Here is a 23933-nt window from a genome sequence, read left to right on the forward strand (position 1 = left end):
GGCTAATTCTCATCGCTCCATACTGGCCTCATCAGATATGAATGATGTTTATCGTGTTTCACTGTTGCAGTCATTACTCTTGCAGTTATCCTGCTGGCAGGCTACCCACAGTCGGCCAGAATTCCAAAGTCTAGGTCCGGCGTCCGTTGCTGTCGCTTCTTCCCTGACGACAGTGCGCCAGGGGTATAAAAGATGTAGCCAACGCCATTTTCTTCAGTCTTTCTTGCCGCTCAGTGCCCGAAGCAAAAGCAGTTCGCAAGTGCCGGTCGGCCGACTCCTGAGATTTTCAAATTCGAATTTCAGAACTGAAGTCTTCATTAAAGCTAAGTACCCCATTGGGGGAAACTTTTTTCTTGCTCCAGACCGATGTCAGAAAAAGTTAACAATTGTATTTCTTGTGGGAAGCAAATACCTCATAAGGATTTTCACTCTTACTGTATTCCTTGCCTAGACCCTGATCACAATGTTGCTAGCTGTCGGTTTTGTGATAGATTTAACCAACGCACTATTAAGCGTCTGTTTGATTTTGCATTTCATTACTTTGGCCGGAGATTTAATTATTGAAAAGAAAACCACGAAGGAAGCTGAGTGCAGAAGTAATAAATGTTCCAATAAGCAGGCGATAGCTTTAAAAACAATGGTGTTAGCACTTTATTAACCAAGAACTTTCGGAAGGTTCACTAACCCTCCTTCCTCAGACAAAACAGTTAAACTCAATGAAAGGTTGAGGTTAAATACTAGTAACCCCTCCCTAATTAACAAATTTTAATTAACAAAAGACATTCATATAAAAACATTCATATGAACAACCAACCCAACTTTTTCGTCTTGGTTAAACAGGAGGACATCTTTTGTCAGTTTACAAATATATGTAAAATCCTACCATTCTTTTATAAAGTGTACCTTAATAGAACAAACCTTCTAATAATTCCAATGTATGTATACAAACAAATAAATACTAAAAACAATGTTATAAACTAAATAAATATAAATGACATATATTAAACAACTAGTATGGCAGAAGGAAAACAATCCTTACTCATCAGATAGTGTTGCCTTATAAAATTTAAAAATAATACAATAGTGAAGCTCCCCCCCCCCCCCCCAACATAAAATCAGAAAACGCATGAAGGTCACCTAAAAAAGGCTGCCTGAGCCTAACTAAAATACGTAGTAATAAACAACCTATTGTGCAGTGGTGAAAGCTGTAAAACTACAAAATATGGACAGACATCCAAGAGAGTAGGATGCCCCTAAGCAACCAAATGGACCTCAAGGGAATCAGTGAGGGTTAAAATCAAACCTAATTTATCTCCTCATGGCTAATAATCTAAGGATGCAAGACAAGGCAATAGCCTCATTCAAGCCCGGATAAGTGTACGCTGCCGTTCTCACATGCCAAAGGAGTTCTTCCTTTTCTAAAATTAGCTGCCAGGGGCCACTGTTTGAGATTTAATTTTATAATGTCGTCGGACCAGCAGACAACCGGAGTTTACAAAAAACACAAGGATAAGGATAGGCATCCGAGGTCCAAAACCGACGATGAGGCCTCTGCTAGGCCAGTCGCCGGTTCTCAGTGAGGCGCTTTTGCAACCCCTGGCGCCTGCTACCTCAGAGCCATAGGCCGCTTCCTACTCCCACGTGGAGCCGACTGGGCCTCTGGATACTCAAGGTATTGGACACTCGGAAATCACTCCCTCAGATGGGTCCGGAGCCGCTGAGCAAGCATCGGCTTCTGAGGGTGTCTTCAGACCTACACAACTATATATTAAGCCATCTTCAGCTTCAAAGACAAAGACTAAAGCAGCTCTAAAGACAAAGAAACAAGTACAGCATTCTCCTACTCAGACTTCCATGCCTAAAAAACAGATGCTCAAAATGGCCGAAGACCTAATTACTTTGATCAGGGGCTCCCATCCCCCTCCTGATAAGAGGCCTAGGCAAGAGACAGAGTATGATTCTTCTGATCAGGTTTCAATTTCCTCTGATTCCTCTTCTGAACAGGATTACTCCATGTTTCCCTTAGAGGATTCTGATGCTGAAGAATCCATTCCTTCAGCCTCTCCTCCTGAGGATTATTCTTTTGGGGAAACCCTACATACCATGAGGGAGCATTTCCACTGGGAGAGCCAAGATTATTCTGAATCTAAGAAAAGGCTCAGAGACTTTCTGCTACTTCCTCAGCACAGACCCCTTGCTATTCCACCTGTTCTAGACATTGTAGATGATGTATTTCCAGAGTCCGGTCTGTCCCCCTGACTCTTTACCCCCTGCACCTGCTAAGCCAGACAGATACTACAGGGTCCTGGATTCTCATAAATTCCTATATAAAAACCCCGCTCTTGACCCAGAAACTATATATCAGGGTCCCAAAGGAGTTAAAGCTTCCACTGCAAAAAAACTCTGTCCCCTCTGATAGGGATTCTAGGGCTCTAGACAGATGGGGAAAAAAGTCTACACTTCTGCTACCCTGGCTGTAAGGGCTTTAAATTGTCAGTTTCATGTGCTTAAATATCAGCAATATTTAATGTCACTGCTTAAACAGAAATTGTTGACAAATACTGAATTTTCAGAGAACAAGGAATTGCAGGATTTATTGCATGCAGCTGAACAAGTGGGAAAGCATACTTTGCAGTGTGGATGTTCATCGTGTTACCCTGCTGCAGTCATCACACTTGGGTTATCCTGCCGTCAGGCGGTCCCGCAGTCGGCCCGAATTCCAAAGTCTTGGTCCAGCGTCGGTTGCTGTTGCTTCTTACCTGACGTCAGTGCTGCAGGGGTATTTAAGAGGCATCCGACGCCATTTTCTTCCGTCTTTCTTGCCGCGCAGTGCCCGAAGCAGAAGCAGTTCGCAAGTGCCGATCGGCCGACACCTGAGATTTTCGATATGAATTTTAGTCAGAAGTCTTCATTAAAGCTAAGTACCCCGTTGGGGAACATTTTCTTGCCTCAGTCCGATGTCAGAAAAAGTTAACAATTGCATTTCTTGTGGGAAGTAAATACCTCATAAGGACTTCCATTCCTATTGTATTCCTTGCCTAGGCCCAGACCACGACGTCACAGCTTGTCGGTTTTGCGCTAGGTTTAATAAATGAACTATCAAACGCCGTTTTGACTTCGCACGGCATTACTTTGGTAGGAAATTTAATTATGTCATGCTGTCGGAGCAGCCGACGACCGCCACTCATAAAAATCACAAGGATAAGGACAGGCAGCCTAGGAATAAGTCAGACACCGAGGCCTCAGTTGGGCCTGTCGCCGGTTCACCGGTTTTCAGTGAGGCGCCTACGCAGCCCCTGACGACTGTAGAACTGGAACCCGACAGCTGCGGATTCCCAAGCGGAGTCCACTAGGCCTACGCAGCCTTCTGCCGACACCGGAGCAGAACTAGACACAAACACCTTCGGTTGCAGAAGGTGTATTTAAACCGACTACACTCACCATTAAATCTTATGCTAAACTTAAAACTCCTTTAAAACCAAAGAAAACTGTACCTCAGGCTACAGTTCAAGGCCCCATGCCTAAGAAACAGATGCTTAAGATGGCTGAAGATTTAATTACCCTTATCAGGGGTTCCCATCCCCCTCCTGATAAAAAAACAAGACAAGAGGAGGATTATGCATCCTTTGACCAGGTTTCTCTCTCCTCAGATTCTTCTGAGGAACAGATTACACTTTTCTACCTTATGAGGATTCTGAGGCTGAAGATTCCATTAACTCAGCTTCTCCCCCTGAAGACTACTCCTTTGGGGAAACCTTGCATTCCATGAGGGAACATTTCCACTGGGAAGGCCAGGATTACTCAGATTCTAAGAAAAGGCTCCGAGAGTTCCTTTTACTACCCCAGCACAGACCTCTTGCTATCCCTCCTGTTTTAGATATTGTGGATGATGTTTACTTGGAGTCTAGTTTAAATCCAGACTCTCTACCTCCTGCTCCAGCCAAACCAGACAGGTACTACAGAGTACCTCACTCACACAAATTCCTTTATAAAAGCCCTGTAGCTGACCCAGAAACAATTTCCCAGGGTCCTAAGGGAGCAAAAGCTTCTATGGCTAAAAATCCTGTGCCTTCTGAAAGGGATTCCAGAGCCTTATATAGATGGGGAAAGAAAATTTACACCTCAGCAACTCTGGCTACGAGAGCATTAAATTGCCAGTTTCACATGCTGAAATATCAACAATTCCTGATGTCTCAGTTAAAACAAAAAATGAGCACACATTCAGAACAGCCTGAAGTCAAGGAAATGCAGGATCTTTTGCATGCAGCTGAACAGGTGGGCAAACATACCTTGCAATGCGGATTTGATTCATTGGAAGCTTCCTGTAGAGCAGCTGTTACTGGCTCTGTCATACGTAGACATGCTTAGTTAAAAGAACAAACCCTCCCTGACCATGTTAAAGCAAAATTATTGGATGCACCTTTACAGCAGGATGTATTATTTGGTGTCAAAGCAGAAGAGGGTTTAAAGAAAATGGAGGATAAGGCAAAGTCTTTGCAAACGGTCAAGGATTTTTTGCAGGTACAACCCCTTCGTTTCAGCAGAAATTGGCCAACAAAAAACTGGTCCTTTCCAGCTTTAGACAGATCACAGAGGAGCAAATACTGATGCCCAAGGGGCAGATGCCAGTCACAGGGCCCTTACAAACCTCGCCAATGAGGTTCTGCTACCCAGAAAGGAGGAGAAGACAGGCCGCAGTCTAGCAGAAGACAAATACAATGACTCTATCCTCAAACTACCAAGCAAATCTCTCCTGGCAACTCCCTTGGGGGGAAAACTAGCATTTTTTTACAGACAACTGGCACATCATCACAAAAGACAAATGGGTTCTAAACATTGTCTCCCAAGGATACAGATTCCACTTTCATACCTTACCAAGGATCAAAGGAATGCCAAACCTGCCACCAAATCAATGGGCAGAGGCACAAAAACAAATTACAGCTCTCATGAACATGAAAGCCATTCAACAGGTACCTGCACATGAGCAAGGACAAGGTTTTTACTCAAGACTCTTCTAGTCTCAAGAAAGGACAAAGCATGGAGACCCATTCTGGATCTTTTAATTCTGAACACCTATCTGCAAGTACCAAAATTTACGATGCTAACACTACAGCAGCTTCTTCCCATGCTGGGCAAGAATGCTTGGCTAGTCACTTTGGACCTCAAGGAGGCATACCTGCATGTCCCTATGAGACAAAATTGCAGAAGATACCTCCGCTTCATTGCAGGTTCAACGCATTACCAATTCTCTGCACTGCCCTTTGGCTTATCTACTGCACCCAGGGTCTTCACAAAATGCCTGGCACCAGTAATTGCATACTGCAGACAAAGAGGAATTCAAATATACCCATACCTGGACGACTGCCTTATTCAAGCAGAAAGCAAGGACAGTCTTTTAAAGCATCTGGCATTTGTCAAACACCTTCTAAGTTGCCTAGGGTACACAGTAAATGAAAAGAAATCAAAACTAGTACCCTCACAAAACATAATATTCCTGGGTGCCAGCTTGAATACAACGGCCCAGATGGCTTTCCTCACGTCAGACAAGCAATGACAGCTGTTTCAATATTTCAAAATAATGGCAACAAAGACCCAACTCCCTGCAAGAAAAATTCTGCAGGCCTTGGGATTCATGGCATCTTGCATTCTTCTAATACCATTTGCAAAACTGCATATGAGGAAATTACAATAGTACCTGAAAAGTGTATGGACTCGGCACAGGCACAGCTTGGAGACAATGATACCACTCATTCCCTGCCTTCAACAGGAATTTCTATGGTGGGCACAGGCATGTCACCTCAACAAGGGTCAGCCTTTCACTTTACCCACAGCCAGGCAAACTATGACAACAGATGCAACGGACTATGCCTGGGGAGCACACATGGCAGGGCAGTGCATTCAGGGCAAATGGACTACAGATCAGAGACACCTGCATATCAATCAAAAAGAAATGCTAGCAGTGCAGAATGCCCAAACAGCTTTCAAGGACCTTCTACACCCAGGACAACTACTAATAAAGACGGAAAATACCACAGTTATGTGGTACATAAACAAGCAAGGGGGCACACATTCCTAACCTCTGTGCAGGCAAGCAATGACCTTGTGGAACACTGCACTCTCTTACCAGGTTCAATTACAAGCACAATTCCTGCTAGGAAAGAAAAACACATTGGCAGACGACCTAAGCAGAAACATCATGGATCACCACGAATGGAAACTAGATCCACAGGTATTTGCAGTGATGGTTCAAAGATGGGGACGCCCAGACATAGATCTGCTTGTAAGCCCCCACGACCACCAACTTCAAAAATTTTGCACAAGGACCTTCCATCCATTAGCTTGGGAAGTGGACGCCCTCTCATTCAGTTGGAAAACATTAACAGTTTATGCCTTCCCTCCACTGCCTCTTCTAGCAAAGGTACTGCTGAAAGTCAGATTAGAGAGGCCACAAATGATACTTGTTGCACCAGACTGGCCACGCCAACATTGGCATCCAATTTTAAGGAATATGGCCCACAACCCACCATGGATTTTGCCACAAATTCCTCACCTGCTCACCCAGTGAGACCATCAGATTCTACACTGCTAGCTCAAGACTTTAAACCTGGCTGCATGGCAAATTACCTAAACAACCAACCAACACCTTTATCCAAAGCTGTTATGGATGTCATTCTGGAGGCCAGGAGGCCCAGCACCAGGAAAACCTATTCAGACAAATGGAAAAGATTTTGCGCCTGGAACCAGGCTAAAGGCCTAAACCCCCTTGATCCAAACATCCCTCGGATTCTACAATATTTGACTGAGATGTTACACAAAGGACTTTTGTTTTCATCTATTAAGATCCACGCCTCAGCAATTTCAGCGCATTACAGCACGGATTCTCCTTTATTTTCACATCCACTCCTAAGACAGTTCCTCAGAGAGGCTAAAAACTTAAGACCACCAAGGAGAGCTCCAACACCTACTTGGGATCTCAACTTTAGACTGCCACCCTTTGAACCAGCTTTTTTAGCCGATTTAAAATTTCTTTCAAGGAAAACTGCCCTACTACTAGCAATAACCTCAGCTAGAAGAGTCTCAGAGCTACAGGCACTAATGGCAGTGGAACCTTTCATCATTTTTCATCAAGACAGAGTCTCTCTACGAACTAATCCTTCCTTTATGCCAAAGGTGGTATCCAGTGTGGCCCTAAAGCAAACCATTCACTTGCCCACTTTCTTCCCAAATCCCCAGAACAAAGGAGAAAGATTCCTGCACTCTTTGGACATTCACAGGCAATTGCGTTACTACTTGGATCAAACTAAAGCTTTCAGAAAAACTGACCAGCTTTTTGTAGCCTATGCTACAGGATCACAAGGAAAGGCTATCTCAAAACCGATCATTTCAAAATGGATAGGACATTGCATACGTTTCTGCTACACACATCATGGGAAACCAGTACCTGCTAACATTAGGTCTCACTCCACCAGGGCTACAGCTACATCAGCAGCCTTTCTCAGGGGAGTGCCAACCAAGGACATTCTGGAAGCTGCTACTTGGAGTTCAGTGCACGCCTTCACCAAACACTATAATTTACCTCTATACTCTAAGACTAGAGCTGGTTTTGCCATTGCAATTTTGCAGGGCCTACTAGCTTCTTCTAACCCTGTTTGATTCCACCTCCCATCCTTAGCTTTGGGATTCAACCCAAGTGTGATGACTGCAGCAGGGTAACACGATGAACATAGTACAGTTTTGTACCTACCATAAATGTAGATGTTCGAGTGTTCACCCTGCTGCAGTCCAGGTTACCCTCCCTCCATCCCCTCTGAACTAGCTGAACTTATCTCTACCACTTCTTCCTGTACTACCTCTGGGCTGTATTTGCTTGTGCCTAAGGATTTTGTTTGATTTTTATATAACTATATATATGCATATTTTGCCTACCTATTGGGGGCACCTGACATCTGGGGCAAGAAAAACTGAAGAAAATGGCGTCGGATGCCTCTTAAATACCCCTATGACAGCAACCGACGCCGGACCAAGACTTTGGAATTCGGGCCGACTGCGGGACCGCCTGATGGCAGGATAACCAAAGTGTGATGACTGCAGCAGGGTGAACACTCAAACATCTACATTTATGGTAGGTACAAAACTGTACTTTATGATTCACTGGAGGCCTCTTGCAGGGCCGCTGTTACAGGTTCTGTTATTAGAAGGCATGCTTGGTTAAAGGAACAGAATCTGCCTGATCATGTTAAAGCAAAATTATTAGATACACCATTACAACATGATACTTTGTTTGGTACTAAAGCAGAAGAGGTTTTGAAAAAAAATGGAGGATAAAGCAAAATCCATGCAGACAGTCAAGGATTTCTTACAGGTACAGCCACCCAGGTTTAGCAGGAACTGGCCTTCTAAAAATTGGTCCTTTCCAGTGTCAGACAGACCACAAAGAGGCAGATACAGGCATCCCAGAGGCAGATCTCAGCCCCAAGGTTCATACAGGCCTAAACAATGGGGTGCTCTTACCTCCAAAAGCGGAGAAGACAAATCACAGCCTTACATGAAACAGTCCCAATAACTTTCCTCTACCAGATCCAAGCACTTTTCTTTTGGCAGCCCCCTTAGGGGGAAAACTAGCACTTTTTTCATCAAATTGGCAAATGGTTACCCAAGACAAATGGGTCCTGAACATAGTGTCCCAAGGCTACAGGTTCCATTTTCACACTCTGCCAAGGTCAAAAGGTATGCCAGACCTGCCACACAATCAATGGGCAGAGGCACAAAAACAAATTACAGCCCTCATGGACATGAGGGCCATTCAGCAAGTACCACAACAAGAGCAGGGGCAAGGATTTTACTCCAGACTTTTCCTAGTACCCAGAAAGGACAAAACCTGGAGACCAATACTGCACCTGTCTATACTAAATACGTTTCCAGAAGTTTCAAAATTCAAGATGTTGACACTACAGCAGCTACTGCCCATGCTAGGCAAGAAGGCTTGGCTCGTAACTTTGGACCTAAAAGAGGCATACCTGCATGTCCCAATCAGACAATCTTGCAGAAGATACTTCAGATTCATAGCTGGCTCAATGCACTACCAATTCTCTGCACTGCCCTTTGGCTTATCTACTGCGCCCAGGGTCTTCACAAAATGCCTGGCACCAGTATTTGCGTTTTGCAGACAAAAAGGAATTCAAATATATCCCTCACTTGGATGGCTGCCTAATTCAAGCAGAGAACAAAGACATTTTTCTAAAGCATCTGGTGTTTGTAAAAAGATTACTAATTGGCCTAGGGTACACAGTAAACGAAAAGAAATCAAAACTAGTGCCCTCTCAAGAGATAATATTCCTGGGTGCAAGCTTAAATACAACTGCCCAGATGGCTTATCTCACGCCAGACAAACAAAAGCAACTGACTACTTCAAGAATTTGGCAACAAAAACCCACTTATCTGCAAGGAAAATCCTGCAGGCCTTGGGTTTCATGGCATCCTGCATTCTACTAATTCCATATGCCAGACTGCATATGAGGAAACTACAATGGTATCTAAAAATTGTTTGGACTCAGCATTGCTACAGCCTGGAGACAGTAATAGCACTCATTCCCTGCCTGCAACAGGAGTTTTGATGGTGGGCAGAAGCCTGTCACCATAACAAGGGTCTGCCATTCAGTTTACCCACAGCCAGACAGACACTGACAACGGATGCATCAGATTATGCCTGGGGGGGCCCATATGTCAGGAAAATGTATTCAGGGCACATGGCCTGCAAACCAGATGCATCTTCACATCAATCAGAAAGAGATGCTAGCTGTTCAAAATGCCCTGACAGCTTTCAAGGACTTGCTTCATCCAGGACAGTTACTGATAAAGACAGACAACGCTACGGTCATGTGGTACATAAACAAGCAGGGAGGTACACACTCCTACCCCCTCTGCAGACAAGCAATGACCTTATGAGACACAGCATTGGCTTTTCAAGTTCACCTGCAAGCACAATTCCTGCCAGGAAAAACAAATACTCTGGCAGACGAACTAAGCAGAAACCTCATGGATCCCCAAGAATGGAAACTGGATCCACAAATCTTCAGCATGATAATAAGGAAATGGGGATGCCCGGACATAGATCTATTTGCCTCCCCTCACAACTGCCAATTACAGAGATTTTGCACAAGGATTTATCACAAGCAAGCATGGAAAGTGGATGCCATATCCTTCAGCTGGAAAAACCTACCAGTATATGCCTTTCCTCCACTGCCTCTCCTTCCCAGGGTACTCCTAAAGGTCAGACAAAAGAAACCAAAAATTATACTGATTGCACCAGACTACCACGCCAGCACTGGTACCCAATCCTAAAGAGCTTATCTCAAGGTCCAGCATGGATATTGCCCCAAACTTCTCAGTTGCTGACCCAACAAAACAATCAGATCCTGCACAGCTAACTTAGGACCTTAAATCTGGCAGCATGGCGGATGATGTAGCCATTCAGAACACTCCTCTTTCAAAAGCTGTTATGGATGTTATCTAGGAGGCCAGGAGGCCCAGTACCAAAAAAATCTTATGCAGAAAAATGGAAGAGATTCTGTGCTTGGAACCAGGAACAAGGCATTGACACGTGTGTACCAAATATCCCTCAGATTTTACAATACCTAATTGAGATGCTGAACAAAGGCCTTTCTTTCTCATCAATTAAGATTCATGCCTCTGCCATTTCAGCCCATTACAATACGGAACCACCTATCTTTTCTCATCCTTTAATAAGGCAGTACCTCAAAGGGGCCAAAAACATTAGGCCTCCAAGGAGAGCACCAATTCCGGCCTGGGACCACAATTATGTTTTGAAAAAACTCACACTGCCTCCTTTCGAGCCAGCATCAACAGCTGATATAATATTCTTATCCTGGAAAACAGCTCTGCTCCTAGCAATAACCTCTGCAAGGCGAGTCTCGGAGTTACAAGCACTCATGGCTGTGGAACCTTTCATCATTTTTCATCCAGACAGGATTTCTCTGAGGACAAACCCTACATTTATGCCTAAGGTGGTGACCAGTGTGGCCCTCAACCAAACCATTCACTTGCCTACCATTTATCCAAATCCACAGAACAAGGGTGAGAAAATTCTGCATTCTTTGGACATACACAGGCAATTACGCTTCTACTTGGAAAGAACTAAAGCTTTCAGAAAGACTGAGGAACCTTTAGTGGCATATGCTGCAGGATCACAAGGAACGGCTGTCTCAAAACAGACTATTTCTAAATGGATAGGCCATTGCATCCATTTCTGCTATTCTCAACATGGCAAATCAGTGCCTAAGGGCATTAGGCCTCATTCCACCAGAGCAGCAGCCACTTCAGCAGCCTTCCTCAGAGGAGTATCAATCAAAGATATCTTAGAGGCTGCAACCTGGAGTTCAGTGCACACCTTCACAAAGCACTACCACTTACCTCTTTACTCTAAGTCCAGAGCAGGCTTTGCCACTGCAGTTCTGCAGGGCCTCATAGCCTCTCCTAATCCTATTTAGCCCAGCCACCCATCCTCAGCTTTGGGATTCACCCCAAGAGTAATGACTGCAACAGTGAGACACGGTGAACATAGTACAGTTGTGTACCTACCATAAATGTAGATGTTCGAGTGTATTCACTTTTGCAGTCCAGGTTACCCACCCACCATCCCCCTTTTTCTTTGCTGGGGCTTTTCTGCACTTCTCTATCCTATACAACCTTTTTGGTGTATTTGCTTGTAGATGAAGGAAATGTTATTTGTGTGCATGCATTTTTATTGGCATATTTTTCAGCCTACCAATTTGGGGGCACCTGACATCTGGGGCAAGAAAAACTGAAGAAAATGGCGTCGGCTGCATCTTTTATACCCCTGGCGCACTGACGTCAGGGAAGAGGCGACAGCAACCGATACCGGACCTAGACTTTGGTAGCCTGCCAGCAAGATAACCCCAAGAGTAATGACTGCAACAGTGAATACACTCGAACATCTACATTTATGGTAGATACACAACTGTACTTTCTTCATGTTTCACTGTTGCAGTAATTACATTAGGGTAATCTGCTGGCAGGTTGCCCTCAGTTGGCCTGAATATCAAAGTCTTGGGTCCTGCGTCGGTTGCTGTCTACTCTTCCATGATGTCAGGTCATCAGGGATATAAAACATGCAGCCGATGACATTTTATTCAGTCTTTCTTGCTGCGCAGTGCCCGAAGCAGAAGCAGTTCGCAAGTGCTGGTCGGCCGACTCCTGAAATTTTCGCATTCGAGTTTCAGAACCGAAGTCTTCAATTAAAGCTAAGTACCCCACTGGGGAAACTTTTTCTTGCTCCTTACTGATGTCAGTAAAAGTTAATAGTCGCATTACTTGTCGGAAGCAAATGCCTCATAAGGATTTTCATTTGTACTGTATTCCTTGCCTAGGCCCTGATCACAACGTGCCTTGCTGTCGGTTTTGTGCTAAATTTAACCAATGCACTATTAAGTGTCTGTATATTTTGCTTAAAAATATATTGGTTCCAGATTTAATTACCATGAAATGTCGTCGGATAGCAATCCGACTACCGGAGTACACAAAAAAAGCAAAGAAAAAGCCAGAGACAGACCGTCGAGGTCCAAAACCGACGAGAAGCTTCTCCTAAGCCAGTCGCCGGTACTCAGTGAGGCGCTTTTGCAGCCCCTGATACCCGCTACTTTTGAGTCGCAGGCCTCTACCGAGACCCTTGTGGAGTCCGGTATGCCGCGAGATTCTCAGAGTATTGAACCCGCGGATGTCTCTCCCTCGGATGGGTCTGGAGCCGCTGAGCAGGCACCGGCTTCTGAGGGTGTTTTCAGGCCTCAACATTTTTATATAAAACCAACACCAGCTTCAAAAACAAAATAAATTTCTAAGTCTAAAAAAATGACGCATGAGCCACTTGCTCAGGGCCCTATGCTTAAAAAACGGATGATCTAAATGGCTGAGGACTTAATTATCTTGATCAGGGGTTCCCAATCCCCCCCCCCTCCCCGTTAAGAGGCCTAGACAAGACATTGAATATGAATCTTCAGATCAGGTTTCTATTTCTTCTGATTCCTCTTCTGATCAGGAATTTTCTATACCACCCTATGAGGATTCAGATGCAGAAGAATCCATTCCATCTGCATCTCCTCCTGAGGATTATTCTTTTGGAGAAACCTTGCATACTTTAAGGGAACATTTTCATTAGGAGGGTCAGGATTTCTCTGAATCAAAATAGAGGCTTAGGGATTTCCTTCTTCTTTCTCAGCATAGGCCTTTCGCTATACCTCCTGTATTAGACATTGTTGATGATGTGTTTTCGGAATCAAGCATGACTCCTGATTCCCTACCTCCGGCTCCTAGTAAGCCAGACAGATATTACAGGGTTCCTGACTCCCACAAATTTCTATTCAAAAATCCTGCTGCTGATCCTGAAACTATCCCACAGGGTCCCAAAGGTGTAAAGGTCTTTACAGCCAAAAATCCTACCCCCTCTGATGGAGATTCCAGGGTGCTGGATAGATGGGGAAAGAAGGTTTACACATCTGCATCCTTGGCAATTAGGGCCTTAAACTGCCAGTTTCATATGCTTAAATATCAACAGCATGTTATGGGCCTAGTGAAACAGAAAATGATGTTGATTTCTGGTTGTGTGGAAAATAAAGAATTACAGGAATTATTGCATGCAGCAGAACAGGTTGGAAAGCATACTTTGCAATGTGGTTTTGATTCCTTGGAGGCCTCTTGCAGGGCCGCAGTTACTGGATCTGTGATTAGAAGGCATGCCTGCCTCAAGGAGCAAAATCTGCCTGATCATGTTAAAGCTAAATTGTTGGATGCCCGTTTGCAGCATGATACTCTGTTTGGTAATAAGGCAGAAGAGGTTTTAAAGAAAGTGGAAGACAAAGCTAAATCTATGCAAACTGTAAAAGATTTCTTACAAGTGCAGCCACCCAGATTCAGTAGGCACTGGCCTACTAAAAACTGGTCCTTTCCTGTGTCCAACAGAGCCTCTCAAGGCAAATCCAGGTGCTCAAAAGGCTCTAAATGCCAAACACAGGGTTCTTACAGGTCAAAGCAATGGGGTGCCTCTACCTCCAAATCTGGAGGAAACAAAGCACAACCCTACAGTAAGCAGTCTCAATGACTTCCCTCTACCATCACCAAGCACTTATCTTTTGACAGCCCCCTTGGGGGGGAAATTAGCACTTCTTGCTCAAAATTGGCAGTTAATTACCCAGGACAAGTGGGTATTAAACATAGTATCCCAGGGATACAGATTTCATTTCCATACTTTGCCAATTCCAAACGGTTGGCCAGATCTGCCACAAAGTCAATGGGCAGAGGTTCAGAAACAAGTTACGTCTCTCATGGATTTGGGGGCTATTCAACCAGTACCAGAACAGGAAAAAGGACAAGGTTTTTATTTAAAACTGTTCCTGGTACCCAGAAAAGACAATGCCTGGTGTCCAGTAATGGACTTATCGATTTTGAACACGTTCTTGGACATTCCAAAATTCAAAATGCTGACTTTACAACAGCTACTGCCCATGCTGGGCAAGAACGCTTGGTTAGTGACTCTAGACTTAAAAGAGGCATACCTGCATATCCCAATAAGGGAATCGTGCAGAAGATACCTCTGCTTCAAGGCAGGTTTCATGCATTACCAATTTTCTGCACTGCCCTTTGGCTTATCTACTGCGCCCAGGGTCTTTACAAAGTGCCTGGCACCAGTAATTGCATTTTGCAGACAAAGAAACATACAAATCTATCCTTACTTGGACGACTGTCTTATTCAAGCAAAAAACAAGGACATTCTTCTTCAACATCTGGCGTTTGCAAAAAGGCTTCTAACATGCCTAGGGTACGCAATAAACGAAAAGAAATCACAACTGGTACCCTCTCAAAAAATTACACTCCTGGGTGCAAGCTTGTATACAACTGCCCAGATGGCTTACCTTACACCAGACAAACAAAGGCAACTGACTATATACTTCAAACAGATGGCAACAAAAACCCAGTTATCTGCAAGACAAATTCGGCAGGCTTTGGGGTTCATGGCATCCTGCATTCTACTAATTCCGTATGCAAGACTGCATATGAGGAAACTTCAGTGGTATCTAAAAAGTTTATGGAGTCAGCATTGTCACAGTCTGGAAACGGTGATTCCTCTCATTCCTTGCCTACAACAGGAGTTTCTTTGGTGGGCAGAGACATGTCACCAAAACAAGGGACGGTCTTTAAGTCTACCCCCTGCCACCCAAACCCTAACAACAGATGCATCAGACTATGCTTGGGGGGCCCACATGGCTGGGAGATGCATTCAGGGCATATGGAACCCTAAACAAATGCATCTGTATATCAACCAGAAAGAGATGCTAGCTGTTCAGAATGCCCTGACAGCCTTCATGGACTTACTTCATCCAGGACAACTGCTGATTAAGACGGACAACACCACGGTTATGTGGTACATAAACAAGCAGGGGGGGGTACACATTCTTAACCCCTTTGCAGACTAGCCATGGCATTGTGGACACAGCCTTGACTTACCAAGTACATCTTCAAGCTCAATTCGTGCCAGGAAAACAAAATACTCTGGCAGACGACTTAAGCAGAAATCTTATGGACCCTCACGAGTGGAAACTGGATCCACAAGTCAGCATGGTAACACAGAAATGGGGGAGCCCAGACATAGATCTATTTGCCTCTCCCCAAAATTATCAACTGGACAAATTCTGCACAAGGACTTATCACAGACAAGCATGGAAAAGTGGATGCCCTAGCCTTCAGTTGGAAAAATCTGTCAGTCTACGCCTTTCCTCCTCTGCCTCTTCTCCCCAAGGTCTTACTAAAGGTCAGACAGGAAAAACCAAAAATGATCCTAATTGCTCAGGACTGGCCTCGCCAGCACTGGTACCCAATTCTAAGGAATATGTCTCAGCTCCCTCCTTGGTACTTGCCTCAAATACCTCATCTACTGTCTCAGCAGAACAGTCAAATTCTGCACACTCAGCTCCAAACTCTGAACCTGGCAGCATGGCTGATCATGTAATTATTCAAACACCACCTCTCAGTAAATCTGTGATGGATATCATTTTGGAAGCCAGAAGGCCTAGTACTAGAAATTCTTATGCTGATAAATGGAAAAGATTCTGTGCTTGGAACCAGGCACAAGGAACGGACACAGCAAAACCAAATATTCCTCAGATTTTACAATACTTGACTGAGATGCTTGACAAGGGCCTATCTTTTTCTTCAATAAAGATCCATGCCTCTGCCATCTCGGCTCATTACAATACGGAGCCTCCCATCTTTTCTCATCCTCTGCTAAAACACTATCTTAGAGGGGCCAAAAATTTAAGGCCTCTCAGAAGATCACCAGCTCCTACATGAGACCTCAATTTTTTGCTGGAAAAACTCACCCTGCCTCCTTTTGAACCAGCAGCTACAGCGGATATAAAGTTTTTATCTTGGAAAACAGCTTCCCTTTTGGCAATCACTTCAGCAAGAAGGGTTTCAGAACTACAGGCCCTCATGGCTGTGGAGCCTTTTATTACATTTTACCCAGATAGGGTGTCCCTCAGGACCAACCCTTCCTTTATGCCTAAGGTGGTATCCAGTGTGGCTGTTAACCAAACTATTCACCTGCCAACATTTTACCCAGATCTGCAGAACAAGGGGGAGCGGATTCTGCATTCATTGGACATACACAGACAACTAAGATTCTACTTAAACAGGACCAGATCTCTAAGAAAGTCGGAGTAACTACTGGTGGCATTTGCTGCAGGATCAGATGGGAAAGCTTTATCAAAGCAGACTATTTCTAAGTGGATAAGCCACTGCATTCGTTTCTGCTACTTGCATCATGGTAAACCAGTGCCCAAGGGAATCAGGACACATTCCACCAGGGCTGCCTCTACCTCAGCAGCTTTTCTCAGAGGAGTTCCAACCAAAGACATTCTAGAAGCTGCTACTTGGAACTCTGTTCATACTTTTACCAAGTGTTATCATTTGCCTCTCTTCTCTAAGTCCAGGGCAGACTTTGCCACTGCAGTTCTGCAGGGCCTTATAGCCGTTCCTAATGCTATTTAGCTCCATCCTTCCATCCATAGCTTTGGGATTCTACCCAAATGTAATGACTGCAACAGTGAAACACGAAGAACATAGTACAGTTGTGTACACTTACCATAAATGTAGATGTTCGAGTGTATTCACTGTTGCAGTCCGGGTTACCCACCCACCTTCCCTCTTTTTTTCTAGAACTTCTCTTTCCTTCACTATATTCTAAAGCCTTTGTGGTGTATTTGCTTGTAGATGAAGGTAAAGTTTATGTTGCTAAAAATGCATTTACTTGTATATCGCTGTTTATATATATATATATATATATATATATATATATATATATATATATATATATATATTTGCTCCCCATTTGGGGGGCACCTGACATCTGGGGCAGGAAAAACTGAATAAAATGGCATCGGCTGCATGTTTTATACCCCTGATGACCTGACGTCATGGAAGAGGAGACAGCAATTGATGCAGGACCCAAGACTTTGATATTCAGGCCAACTGAGGGCAACCTGCCAGCAGATTACACTAATGTAATGACTGCAACAGTGAATACACTCGAACATCTACATTTATGGTAAGTGTACACAACTGTACTTTCCCCTTTCTATGGCCCCATCTTCAGGAGGAGCCTTGGATCCTGGACCCAGTACCGGATCTTCTGACTCATCAGTCAGGAATGCTCCACCCTTGTATTCAAACCCTAAAGCTGACAACATGGTTGCACCACTTCCCATGTTAGCCAAGCTTCCAAAATTATCCCCAGCAGTGTGACGCATTCTGGTTTCGTTGCACAAGAATACAACTAGGAAACTTTATGTGAGCAAATGGAAGAAATTTTCTTGTTGGGCTGACAAAAAACGTGTAGACCCCTTTACAGCCCCTATATCAGCAATTCTTGAATTTTTAGCAGAAACATTTAATCAAGGTGCGGCTGCAGCCATGATACGAGTACAACTAGCTGCCATATCTAACTACCATGTAGGAGACATGGGATCCAGTATTATGTCTCACAGATTATGCAAAGCTTTTATGAGAGGTACATTCCTGTTAAAGACCTCCCATAAGAAAGCCACCACCTCCTTGGGATCTAAATTTTCCCTCCATTCAAAACAGCCTCATCTTGTCCACTAAAGTTCTTAACTTGGAAGACAGTCTTTCTAACAGCCATTACTTACGCTAGGAGGGTTTCAGAATTGCAAGCTCTATCCATCTGTCCTCCCTATTTGATCTTCCACAAAGACAGTCACTCTATCAGGACAAATCCTTCTTTTCTGCCAAAAGTATGTTCTGAGTCTAATTTAAATCAGTGTATTGCGCTACCTGTATTTTTCCCAATCATGGCAACAAGGCAGAATGCAAGCTTCACCAATTGGATGTCTATAGGCAGTTACGTTTTTACTTATATAGGACTAAAGAATTTAGAAAATCTGTCAGTTTGTTTCATTCTCAGAAAATAGAAGAGGGACTTCAGTTTCAAAAGTTACTTTATCTAAATGACTTACAGACGTTATTACTTATGATTATAACTCTCAGCACAAGCAGCTGCCAGGGAAAATTCAAGGTCATTCAACTAGAGCTATGTCTACTTCCACTGCCTTTCAAGCCAGACTTCCTTTGGATTCAGTTTGTGCTGCAGCCACTTGGGTTAACCCTCATACCACTCATTACAAAGTAGACGTGGCCTCCCAGAACAGGACATCCTTTGGTTCCACTGAACCACCCAAGAAGAAGGTGCTGGGGACGCTGTCCCAACCATCAAGAGTGAAGGCGAGATAAGGATAATATAAAGAAGTTATGTACTCACCATAATGTTCAATGTTTTTTGTCCATATTCTTGCCTTCATTCTTGCATCCCACTCTCCTTCCCCCTTCCTGGGAGATCGAGAGGAAATTTTTTGAAATTGGCTATGAGTTCTATGATTCCCTTCGGGCCTCATGAGTTATGGGCAGAAGGTTTTTTGGTTGTATTTACCATAGTGGGTTAAATAGTCTAGTGACTGGTTTTCTTACAAACGAGATCTTGGTAACTGTCGCTAGGCATCTTGGGATAGGGTGTAGCCTCGAGCCAGTGAAAGCTCTCAAGCCTTAGTATGTGGCTGAGTCGGAACTGATGCTCGGTTCTGAACTCAGCCATCAAGAATGAAGGCGAGAATATGGACAACAAACATTGAACGTTATGGTGAGTACATAACTTCTTTTTTTCTCTTCTTTGCCTTTTCCACACTCTTATGGGACAGTCTACAAAGCTGTAAGTGACTCAGTCGTACATAAAAGATATTTGTAAGACAGGTAGCAGCACAAATACAAGATTAACGGACCTAAATCTGTGTTGCAGCATAAGTAAGATTTGTTGGTATGACAGATACCTCTCCCAATAATTCCCTCCTTTGGAACAAATTCTTGTTCTATGTAAAGCAAAGCACATTCCTCACCATCTTCAAATATATCTTAGTTGAATAAATGAGGTACTATAAATTTACCCTAGGCCTAGGTCCCTTATCCCTTATTGACAGGGTGAGTAATTAGATGTCTCACTGGGATTGCAGTAGTTAGTCTTCAAAAAGAATTAACCAGTCTACTGCCTAGTAGTAGCCTATTTACCCATTTCTACCCCAGGTGTGGCAACATGTTTGTCTAGCCCAACCCCATAAGCTAACTCACTGTAGGTACTGCTGTTTCTGAAAGGAATTTTACATTTAAGACCATAAAGAAGGAATATTGCATCAGTGTGGAATATGGATGTTGTCCTAGAGAAGATGACCTTGCATTCATTTGAGCCATTTCATTCAAATGGAAGTAAATTTGTGTCTTGAAAGACTTTTCCTGGTAACAGTCACCTCTACTAGAAAGATTTGCATTCATAGGTTTTAAGGTTTTGTTGTTTACCACAAAGATAGCCCCCCCCCCCCAAAAAATAACTACTGTTACTTTTGTGCCCAAAACTACATCAGCGAGCGAATGTTGAAGCACTCCCTTCTGATCTGTACATTTCCTAAGACAGGATAATACTGAAGGGATTATGAATACTTTGGTTGAGTGCAGGCATTTTTAGATATGATTTTGAAAAGGCTTCCTCTTACAGAAAAGCAGATCAGTGCGTTACTTCTCTTGTAAAAGATAAACTGTATGTACCTTTGGGTAAATGGTCCCTGTCCTTGTGGAGAGGGAATGACATTTATTTCTGTTAAGAGAAGTCTGTGAAGACCGCAAGGGCTGGTTCAGGTACCCTCCACCAAGGCTGTAGTTGCTTTACAGGAATGTGTCTGCAGAAGGTGTGTGTGAGGCTGATGCTTTGCAAAATATGTCCACATTTATTTAGTCACTTCTAAATATTCATTTACAAAAGCAGGGCAGGATTCTCCAAAGCTGTCATGGGTTGGCTGCTTTGACATCTGTCCACAAAGAATCCAAGGTGATAACTGTTGGGTATACAGGGTATACAACTCGTGTTATGAAGAATTGTTAAAATACTTAATTTTAAGGCTAGGTAGTAGATTTGAGTGCATATACACTGTAACTTTAGACATTTAAGACAGAAATGCTTTGCTGTTAAAGATGCCCTTCCTTCAACAATCCTACTATGCTTGGTTACATGCTTGATTTTAGGTTTGCTAAAGTATAGCTCAGTGTGTTATAACTTAGGAAGAATTCACCTATGTAGTGCCATAACCTGCATGGTACATCATTTTTGTGGGAAGCTTCAGCCTATTAAGGCTTAGCCAAGAATGTTCCTCAGTGGAAGAAGTGAAGTTGCTTGAGCACATGCAGGCATTGAAATGTCTTTATACTAACCTGATTGCAGACATTTACTGCTCAAAGAAATTAAATTATTTTGTAGGAGAATGAACTTGGCTATACAATATAAGGATACAAACAAGGATGGTACAAATGAGCAACTATTAGGCCATCAGGTTGATTTATTGAAGAGAAAAAGTACTTACGTTCCAGGGTATCACCCCACAATATGAAAAATTAGTAGCACATGATATGTATTGGCTTGAAAACCGAATTAAAAGTAATTTATTACCCTTGCCCATAGGGCATCATGATAATTTAACTGTGTTAGAAAGGGAATGTTTGAAAAAAGTTATAGATAACAAGGACCTTAGGGTCATGAAGCCTGATAAAGGGGGTGGGATTGTGTTGTATAACACTGTAAACTACAACCAAGAAATAATGAATATATTACATCTATCTGGTAACTATGAAGAGGTGTACCTTAACCAGGTGAACATTGGGTACAAACGCATTGATCTTGCCATCGAGGAATTCCTGCTTGACAACAGGATTACTAATGAAACATATGAATTTATCAGGGTTGAATTTCCCAAGATGGCTTCAATTATAGGGATACCCAAAATTCATAAGAATATTAACAAACCCCCTTTCAGACCTATAATTTCTGGCTCTAAGTCAAAAACTTATAACATATGTGTTACTATAGATAGATGGACTAAGCACGTGTACAATAATGTTGAACATCTCACTAAAGATTCCTGGAATTTTCTGAGCAAATTGACCCCCATGATTTGGCACCAAGAGTTAACCTTTATAACTATTGATGTTGTTGATCTTTTCTCCTGTATCCCCAGGGAGAAAGGATTAGATTATTTTTTCAACAGCTTAAAGAGATTCTCTGGGCTGAGTTTTGAGAGAATAAATTTGATAGTAGATATGATGGGTTTGGTCTTGGACCATAATTATCTTCAGTTTCAAGGGGAACTGTTTAAACAGAGTAGAGGGGTAGCCATGGGTGCGTCTTGTGCCCCAGTGTTTGCTAATATGGTGATGCTTGAATGGGAATCGCAGTTTATTTTTCCCAGTGAATATTACAGGTATATAGTACACTACACCAGGTACCTGGACGATCTTTTTGTCCTATGGAATGGACCTGTTGAATTGATACAAGAATTTATCGAGTATTTGAATAATACCACTGATTTTTTAAAATTTACATATAACATGAAATCTGAAGGCATTGCTTATTTAGATACATATGTTTATTCTACTGGTACAGAATTTCAATCTAAGATTTTTAGGAAAACAACTTTTTCGAATGATTATTTATTTTATGATAGTTGTCATCCACCGTATATTTTTAAAAATGTTTTCAAGGGCCAATGTATACGTGCGGCCCGTATGTCATCAAATAGGGAAAATATGGAATGTGAGTTAAACACAATATAAGAAATGTTTTCCAACAGAGGGTACCCTGATGATTTGATTATACCAATTAAAGATTATGTTATGAGAGAATGGGACAACAAGTTCGTACCCTTATTGGGTAAACCCTTTGCTAGTAAGGCGAAGAACAATAGTCTAGGAGGCTGTATATGTGTACTCACTTATAGTCCCTATATAGATGTATTGAAAGAGATTTTGTTGAAGTATTGGAACATTTTCAAAACTACGGAAGATATTGCTAAACTTGTAGGATTTAAACCTAAATTTGTATATAAAACCTCACAAAATATCAAAAGGATGTTAGAAATGAGAAAGAATTATCCTAGAGAGGCAGTAAGAACAAAAAACACTAGAAAATGTGGTGCTTGTAAGCAATGTAAGTTCATCAATGAAACTAAGGTAGTAAAGCTAAAGAACATCACAGCTAATAGTTTATACAGCCAAGGGGGGAATTGTAATACCTCGAGAATAGTGTATATTGCTACCTGTACAGTATGTGATGCTTATTATATTGGAAAAATGGAGAGGAAACTTAGGACTAGAATATATGAGCACACATATAGGATAAGGAAACAAGATCCTAACAACGCTCTAAGTAGACATATTCTAGACAAGGGTATTGAACATTCATTCCGTTTTAGTATCATAGACATTATTGAACACACTTTTACTGAAGGTAACTGGAAATGTCATTTAGCTTTATTAGAAAGTAAATGGCAAATACTATGTGATGCCACGACCAAGCCTGGTCTAAATGATCACATTAGTATTAAACCCTTCCTGATTATGGACAGTTGAGCACCATTGCAATGTACACATTTTCATGTATCTATTTATGCATTTAATTCTTGTCAGTATCATCAATTACATTTTTACATATTTTAAACACACACAATTGTATAATTATTATATTTATTATATATATATATTTTTAATATATTCATTATATAAATAATAATAATTATTTATTATATAAATAACAACAACTATTTTTATATTGGTTTTAACTCAGAAAGATTATAATACAGCACTTTATATATGCTTAGGGCATTTTAGATATGCTGTTATATGTATTTTTCACCATTTAGGTCTATATAGGCATTACACTCCGTTTTCTAACTCAATATTAGTAGAATACTATAGGCACATTTGAGGAGGAAATTTGATCAGGCTTACACCTGCCGTTTGGTTCTTAGGTTTTTAGATCTTTATTTTACATCACACCCACATGTTTTAACTGTGTATGTTTTAACTGTGTATGTATAATGTATTATGTAGAACAAATATGTATTGGATGTTATTATGAATGTAACATTAGGTATGCAGAACGCAAGATGAAGCTGTTGACACTGTTATGGTTATTTAATTATTTAATTATTTAACACTATATGCAATAGGCTAATCAATTCATTTATTTCATCTACAATTGGCGCCAAAAAAGCTATATAATGTTTTACGTATGGAGCACTCATGGTTCTGATGAAATCTGTCTGTTGCAGATGAAAGCGCTTAACCATCACTGTCCTGGATATTCTTGTTACGTGTCGTGTCTTTTTGGATTATTAAATCGTTTTGAACTGTGTGAGCGGTGTTTTTCTTGGCAACACTGTCATCCTGTTGCTATTGTTGGTATATTAGCACTTTTCGACATTTACTGCTTGGAATTATTTTTTCAACACAGGATATTGAAG

General features: G+C 42.2%; 1 protein-coding gene across 2 annotated transcripts in view; it reads left to right on the top strand.

The window, feature by feature from the left end:
• PTPN2 (protein tyrosine phosphatase non-receptor type 2) overlaps window positions 1-23933 on the top strand; it is a 2647405-nt gene that overhangs the window by 1119276 nt on the left and 1504196 nt on the right. The window lies entirely within an intron of this gene.

This window comes from Protopterus annectens, chromosome 3.part1, assembly GCF_019279795.1.
Source record: "Protopterus annectens isolate FY-2018-M chromosome 3.part1, PAN1.0, whole genome shotgun sequence".
In the NCBI taxonomy this organism is placed as follows: Eukaryota; Metazoa; Chordata; order Ceratodontiformes; family Protopteridae; genus Protopterus; species Protopterus annectens.